Here is an 8,673-nt window from a genome sequence, read left to right on the forward strand (position 1 = left end):
ATACTAAAAGTGACAAAATTGAGAAAATAATAAAAGAAACTAAAAGGATCAAGACAAGAAAGCATGAAAACATAAATGAAACTATACTAAAAGAAGAATTAAAGAGCGAAATTAAAAAGAAACTAAGACAAAAGCTCTAAATTCTAGAGATAAGGGAGAACTTCTCTCTCTAGAAAAACCAAGCTAAAACATGTAAAAACCTAAACCTAATTGCTCCCCCCTTCATTTCTCTTCAATTTGGCTTGAAATAGCTTCAGAAATGAGTTGAATTGGACTCTCGAAGCCCGAAAATCGCTACCAGCGAGTTGCAATTAATGAGGTCACGTGCCAAGACTTGTGCATGCATACAGGTGGTGTGTGCACACCCAAACTCCATGTCCACTATGATAAATTGTATATCATTCTGAAGTCCCGGATGTTAGCTTTCCAATGCCCATGAAAACGCCTCATTTGGATTTCTGTAGCTCAAGTTATGATCAATTTAGTACAGAGAGGTCAGGATTGGCAACTTTCCAAATCCTTCATTTCTTAAATTCTTTCACTTTGCATGCTTTTTTTTCCTCATTTCTTCAATTCATATTTGCCTTCAAAACCTTAAATCACTCAACAAAAATATCAAGGCATCAAATGGAATTAAAGTGAATAAAATTTAGCAATTTTAGGGACTAAAAAGTATGTTTTTACTTTTAAGCATAATTTAAGAAGAAATCATGAAACTATGCTATTTCAATTAATAAATGCGAGAAAAGTCAATGAAATCCATCCAAATAGAGCAAATAAGTATCATGAAATGTAGATTCATCACTTGCCAAGGAACTTGGAGGTTGTGTCTCTTCTTCTTTAGCCCTTATTTCAAGACCAATGGGAGACGATTCAATTGTAGATAAAAACTCATCAATTATTGAATCCATCTCTTGATCAACCTCTTTAAAGTCTTCAACCATGATATGTTTTAGAGGTTGTACACCCTCCTCAACATCAAATTCAAACTTCTTGGAAGGAGGCTCTATGACTTGAGATTCCCATGGAGGTTCCGCATCTCCTAAGTTTTCAATCACTTCTTCCTCTTCAACAACGATATCGGCTTCCTCCAATTGTTCTAATACAAAGTCTCACTCCTTGTTCTCCACCGAAATTTCTAATATCTCCTTCATACTACGCTTCTCATTTGATTCTCCACATGTGACTATGGGAGTACTTTGAGTGTCCAAGCATTGGGAGGCTAAATTATTTACTACCTCGGTCAAGGTAACCATGAGTTCTAATGTCCTCCTTTGAGCTTCACATTACTCTTGAAGTAGTGAAGTGAGAGAATCAGTCATTGGAGCTTGTGGTGGATAGGAGGGTTCATCATTTGGGAGAAGGGATTCATAATAGGAAGGTGATTCATCTTAATAAGGATATGGAGATGGTGTATATGAAGGTGGTTCTTGGGAGTAATTGTGATGGTATTGTTGTGGTTCTGTGTATGGTTCATTTGGTTGTTGATATGGTGGATAAGAATTAAGGTCATATGGAGGTGTTTGGTGGTATGAGGCTTGTGAATATGGTGGTTGAGGACTATATTGAGAAGGGGGCTCAAAGGCATATGGTGGTAGTTGTTGATAATCATAAGGAGATCCACCATAGCTATTGGATTAGTATGCATCATGATATAGTTCTTGCTCATAGTACATTGGTGAAGGTTGTTGCCAATAGGGTTGTCCATAAGCTTGGGGCTCCTCCCACCTTTGATTGTTCCATTCTTGATGCATGCTCTCATTGTAATTTTCATTCCCTACAACATATTTTGAACCAAACTCATAGCCAAAGTGATGAGAATTCATAGTAGCAAGAGAAAACAAAGACAAAAACTAATAAGAAACAAAGAAAACACTCCAAAAACTAGAAAAAAACTAGCAAACAAACCAAAAATCAAGTTATTCACAATATTAACATATATACAATAACCAATAACAAGGCACACATTTGCAATTCTCCGGCAATGGCGTCAAAAACTTGACGGAAGATAAATGTCAGTTAGGAATTTTCACAAAATAATTCTGTTGCAAGTATAGTTCCAAACCAATAACTTATCCTCAATCAAAATTTAATTTGTTCGTCACTTAAACCAAACCCAATAAAAATAACCGAAGTATTTAAACCTCGGATCATCTCTCAAGGAATTTCAGGGAAGTGTGTTTATTATTGGTTATGAGGTTGTATATTTTTTTGGGTTTTGGGTTTGATAGACAAGAAAGTAAATAACAAAAAAGTAAAGAAAACTCAAATGGTAAAAAAGTCTTGGCAAGGGTTGATGATTATGAATCACTATCCTTGTTACTAACCACAACATGATAATTACAAGGATCACTCCCACTTTGTCATCCCCAAAATTAGAGGAAAGTCAAGTGAGTTTAATGGATCCTAGTTCATAAGTCCTAGCCACCTCACTAATTAATTTAGTGAAAGACTAGAGTTAATGGAAACAAATTATCAATCACTTGGACATTAGTAACTCAAGGTCACCGAAGTTACCAACCCAAGTCAAGAACACAAAAATCTACACTAAAATCCAACCAAGTATTTTATCAAACACTTGGAAGGCATAAAAAGAAAGCAAGATAAAATTACAAGAAAAATTAAATCTACAACTAACCAATGTAAGAAAATAACAATAAGAATTCAATTAAACAAAAAAGGAACATAAAACATGAAATTGCATTAAAGGAAATTAAAGAAAACAATAGTGCATAAAGAAAACAAGAAACAACAAATAAAGATAAAAGAGACAAGATGCTAGAACAAGAAATAGTAAAGGAAACTAAATCAAAATAACAATTAAAACCTAGATCTAAAAGAATTTAACCTAATTCTAGAGAGAATATAGAGCTTCTCTCTCTAGAATATGGCGTAAGGTATGTTTCTAATCTATCCTAATTGCTCTCCCCTTAATCCATCTTGAATTCAGCCTCTAATAACTTTAGAAATGAGTTGGATTTGGGCCTAGATGGCTCAGAAATCACCCCAACATATTGCCTTTAAGTTGGTCACGTACCACTTGTCACGCGTACACGTAGGTGAGGCGTACGCGTTGCCTGGAAGATGTCCTTATCACGCGTACGCGTGAATGACGCGCGCGCGTGGCCATGAATTCAGCAAATCCTCATTTCTTCATGAATTCTCCACTTTGCATACTTTTCTCTTCACTTCTTCCATCCAATCCTTCTCTTATAAGGCTGAAATCACTCAACAAACATATCAAGGTATCGAATGGAATTAAAGTGAATTAAATTTAGCTATTTTAAGGCCTAAAAGCATGTTTTCAATCATTAAGCACAAATTAGGAAGAATTATAAAACCATGCTATTTTAGTGAATAAATGTGAGAAAAGTTGATAAAATCTACCAAATAAAACACAAGATAAACCATAAAATTGTGGTTTATCAGTCATCACCTCCAATACTCCAGAGACCGGAGGCCGGTAAACAGTTATATTTATATTTATCTGTTTCTAACCATATTATAAGTTTGGCTCTTATCATTGAAACAGGTATAACACAAAGACTGGTATACTTCATGAGCAAAATCTTACAACCAACTGAACAAAGATACTCGAGTGTGGAACAGTTAGCCTTAGCTTTAGTCACTACTGCTAGAAGGCTCAAACACTACTTCCAAAGCCACACTATCATATTAAGCACAGATCAACCACTTTGGCAGATCCTAACCAGACCAGAGGTACCAGGGAGTTTAATTAAATGGTCTATTGAGTTTTCTGAATTCGATATCCAGTATCAACCAAGGCTTGCCTTGAAATCGCAAGTCTTGGCCAACTTCATCTCAGAATGCACCAACCCTCAAAGTCCGGCCGGCCAATGCACTTGGAAGATGTATGTGGATGGGGCATCCAATAATGAGGGTAGTGGAGCCAAGATCATATTAGAAGATGGGAACGCCACAATAATTGAACAGTCAATACAATTCTCCTTCAAAGCAAGCAATAACCAAGCAGATTATGAAGCTTTGATTCCCAGGTTAAACTTCGCCCTCCAACTATAAATATCAAGTGTCGTGGTGCATTGCATTTCTCTATTAGTAGCACAGCATGTAAACGGCTTGTTTCATGTAAAAGACAACCTACTAGAGCAATATTGGCTTGTAGTAAAGGAACTCATTTCAAAATTTGATAACTTTGAGATTATTCATATACCTCGAAAAAATAACCACCAAGCCGATGTACTATCCAAAATTAGCAACAACCCAAAAGGACAACCAAACATCTGATCTATCACAATTGACGCTAGAGAAACCTAGCATAAACCTAACATGTGCATTGAGTACTGTGCAGGAAGACAACTGGAGATCCCCCATCATAAAATACATTAACCAGGGGATAATTCCCCCAAATAAAACAAATCTGAAGCTCTTTCGAAGGCGAATAAGTTTCTATACAATTGTCGAGTCCGAGCTATACAAACGAGGGTTTTCACGACCACTCCTCAAATGTCTTGGCAAAGACGAAGCCGCATTGCCAATAGACAAAGTTCATGAAGGTGTATGTGGTAATCATATAGGAGGACAAAGCCTAGTAGCAAAACTACTCAGAGCAGGATATTATTGGCCGACCCTAAAAAGAGACTGCATAAGACAGGTACAAAAGTGCGACAACGGTTATAAGCATGCAAAAATAACACATAATCCTGCAGAAGAATTACATAGTGCCGAAGTAATATGGCCATTATACAAATGGGGAATGGACATCTTAGGACAATTCCCAAAAGCACCAGGGCAGATAAAATTTCTTTTAATTTGCATATATTACTTTTCTAAATGGATTGAAACACAACCATTAGCACGAATCACAACAGATAAGGTACAATCTTTTCTCTGGAAAAAATCATTTGCAGATATGGTATCCCAAGTGAGATCATCTCCGATAGCGGAAGACAATTCACTAATGCTCATCTTGCTTCTTTTTAACAAAATTTTCATATTAAACATCATTTTAGTTTAGTAGAGCATCCCTAAACAAATGGCCAGGCAGAGGCAGCCAACCAAGTTGTCTTACAAGCTCTGCAAAAAAAGCTCGGTGACACAAAAGAACAATGGGCAAACCTAATACCAAAGGTGTTATGGAGCTATAACACCACAATTCCATCAGCCATGGGGTAAACTCCCTTTAGGTTAGTGTATGGCGCAATAGCAATGATTCTAGTAAAGATTGCCAATCCCACATTAAAGGTCAATCTCCATATACATGATGCCAATTATCAAGCACGGACAATCGAGCTCGACATGACAGAGGAATATAGAGATGAAGCATCCCTAAAACAAAAGACGATACAACAATTGATGCAGCAAAGATATAATAAGAGGGTGATTCCACGATTTTTCCAAGAAGGAAACCTTGTAATACTAGGAATGGGGGCTTACTTATTACAAATACTGAAGGGAGACCCAGTCTCAGGAACATGGAACGTTTCATCACTAAGGTTGTACATAACTTAGGCTCAACATGGCACATGATGGTACTCTTTTTTTTGCACACTGGGTTTTTACTCGGGAAAGGTTTTAACGAGGTCGGACGCCAATTGCAAACTTTGTACTTTTGACATTTTCTTGCAAATCGAATGCAAATTTCTGCACCAGTTCTATAGTTCAAATCTATCGTCTATTTTAAACATTACCCAACCAGTGAATGAAACAAACATGAGCCAAGCTTCATACTCTGAAAAAGTTAAGCAAAATAAACAAACCGATGAAGTCAAATCGGGATCAAATTCCAACAAGTTCAAAATTCAAAACAAAAGGAAAAGTCCTTACTATTACAAGTTCAATTATCCTTCTCTCCAATGCTGGAGCTTTCTCCTTTTTCTTCAACCAACACCTCGTCATCAACCAGCTTCCCATCAATAATAACTGTTGTCGTGTCCAATTTCTCTACATCAACATCAGAGAATAAAGCCCTAACCTATGCCACAGATCGTTCAAACCCTTGTGCAAAGGACTCGTATACCTCAGTCTCCAATTCACCTAAGCGAGAAACCAATTGACCCTTTTGTGATTTCAAGTCACTTATTTCTTTCTCCATTAACTGATGTTGACTCCTCGCATTTTCCACTTGAGTTCTTAGCCTTCAAAGAGAAGGACAGCTCCTTCACCCTCATCTCTTTATCCTCAACAATTTTGGTCAGCTCAGCAACCGTAGCAAAATTTTTCTTCTCCGCATCAAATGCAATCTCGTGTCCGTCCAATAGACACAAAGCGTGCCCCAATTACCTACAAACAATAACAAATCACACACAACGAAGCAAGATAATAATAGAAATGATAATAGTTAATGGCTATTTACGTTACCTGCAAGGAATGAATGACTCCAGCTGGACCAACCTTGTTGATAATCTCAACATTGGCTGGGAACTGACCAAACTGATCGGATAAGGTCATAAAGGGGAACAATTTACTCCACAGCGATTTAGCATGATTATCCACCAAATACCCGTGAAGTCCCTTCTATGACTCATAAGTTGATTCCACCAATTCCAAATTCACATCATCATCATCTTTCAAATCAACAACCAAATCATTGGCCTTAGTCGATGCACCTCTTTTGCTTTTTCCTCTAGACTTAAACTCGGACTGCACCACACCAGCCGCAGTCTCTTTGTCGACCTCTCTTTTTCAATTTTCTTCCTTTGATTGAAAAATGACTTCAACCCAGCTGTAGTTATGGTAGGCGCTTTCTCTCCTGCATCAAACATCACAAAATAGTGTTAGCCAGATACGAAGCACATGTCAGTAACATTTAAAAACTATCAATCCTGTTATACGTTACCTATGTAATCCAACATGGCTTGCTCATCTGTATCCCACTTCAACAACTCTACAACGGATAACAACTCCCAAGATTGCATTTCAGTTACTAAAAGTTCTAACATAACATTGTCACTAGGAAGTCTATCTTCAACATTTAGGACTTGAGTAGGTTCAGGACACCAAGAGATGGGAAACCTCTCCTCTAAAGTTTCATTCAAATAAAACAGAAACTAGTCCAGAACATTCCTAACCTTAACAAACATTTTCTTGAAGTCCTTATATGATGACTTATACAGAGCAAACACTGACCCACCAAGGTGGCTACTTAAATTCACCCACAACCCTCTCCTGACCCCTTTGGCTTGAAACAAAGAAAAGAACACTCTAAGAGACGATAGATGTTCTAGAACCTCCATTAAAACCTCAAACACTCTGACAAACCCCCATGAGTTAGGATGCAACTATGAGGGAATACACTTTAACCAAAACAGCACAGCACATTAGAACTCCGAAAAGGGGAACCGCACACCTAACTCTGTAAGCAGATAACTATACATGTAAAAATATGGCCAATCAAACAACTTCTCACAAACACGATCATCCCTCCCACGCAGCAGCATCTCTATCTTAACCCCCTACCCTCCCTGACCCAAACGTCTGACCCAAGAACTTTAACCGATTTAACATCATCAAAACAAGACACATAAGACTTAACACTCTTATCTACCCAGCTATACGAATCATTATCAGCAACCTTAACCTGGGGTTTCTCCATTCTCAAAAGCAGAAGCTATATGAAACAACATCAAGTAGAGATAATGAAAAGAGACAAACACATTAACGAAGTGACATGCACTAACCTTTCTTATTCATTTTTGGAGGGATTGAAGGAATTACAGTTTCCAAAAGAATCTCACTAAGTTTGATTTGGAGAAAAGCAAATGCACTTTAACATTAAAACGGTTGATCCAACCATCCTTTTTTAATCATAGCCGTTCAAAATTTAAAATGCATTTATCTAACTGACGGATAAGGGTGTCCAAAGAAGTGCGCCAAGAGTCATGTCCACTAAATGATAATGAATGCAGGAAACGAGGAGCCACGATGAGGAATGCAAAACAAAAGTAACTACCAGCAATTTTTCAAAGCATCGGAAACAGGCTAACCTTGGGGGCTTGGCGACCATGCTGTACGATTAACAAATTTGGGCCGAGGTAAGTTCAAAGCATGACCTATTTACTTTTTCCTTTAACCATGCCAAGCTTGGAGGCTATGACGCGGACCATAAACCTCGGCCTAAGAAAGCAGAAGTGGGATCAACAACGTGAGCTATAAATCAACTAACAAAAGCGTAACAACTAAGAAAATCCCTCAAAACCAACCATAGCAACAACAATGGAAAGGCCAAGAATATCGAATAAAGCAGGTGCTAGGCACAACGGCAAAAAACCCTCCTTCCGTCGAGCCACCAGGTAATCTATTGTAGAGTATTCTATTTCTTTCATTGTCTAGTAATGAAGCATGCTGTGTTTACCATTAGGCATATGAGTCTTGTTTCTGTTTTTAAATCAAACACAAAATAAATGCTGTGTAGGATAATTACTAATATACAAGGATTTTGTATGGTATGTTCCGCAAATATTTGTTCTAATTTTAAACATAATTAATGTATTGTATTGTAATGAGAAGTATATAATCAGTGATCTTAAAATATTCAACATACAAGTAGTATATTTCACATATCACTTTTGCTATCTTTATTGATCTTCAACATCTTAAAGTGTCACTTAATTTCAATTTGATTAAGTTCTACTTATAAGTTATTTAAATTTTTATGATCTTTAACATGATTCTTAGACATATCTTTAGACTCCA

The 8,673-nt window shown here is 37.1% G+C and overlaps 1 long non-coding RNA gene across 2 annotated transcripts; it reads right to left on the reverse strand.

Moving 5' to 3' along the window:
* Window positions 1-5,631: 5,631 nt before the first annotated feature.
* Window positions 5,632-8,374, reverse strand: LOC112711048 (uncharacterized). Of its 2 annotated transcripts, XR_003157183.2 has the most exons (5): window positions 8,181-8,374; window positions 7,965-8,094; window positions 6,818-7,866; window positions 6,340-6,730; window positions 5,682-6,261 (listed from the first exon to the last, which is right to left on the reverse strand). It is a non-coding gene; the product is annotated as an uncharacterized lncRNA (long non-coding RNA). The 2 variants fall into 2 exon arrangements; XR_003157181.2 differs by lacking the exons at window positions 7,965-8,094; window positions 8,181-8,374 and having other exon boundaries at window positions 5,632-5,710; window positions 5,806-6,261; window positions 6,818-7,727.
* Between the last annotated feature and the right edge of the window lie 299 nt (window positions 8,375-8,673).

Source organism: Arachis hypogaea, chromosome 9, assembly GCF_003086295.3.
Source record: "Arachis hypogaea cultivar Tifrunner chromosome 9, arahy.Tifrunner.gnm2.J5K5, whole genome shotgun sequence".
Classification (NCBI taxonomy): domain Eukaryota; kingdom Viridiplantae; phylum Streptophyta; class Magnoliopsida; order Fabales; family Fabaceae; genus Arachis; species Arachis hypogaea.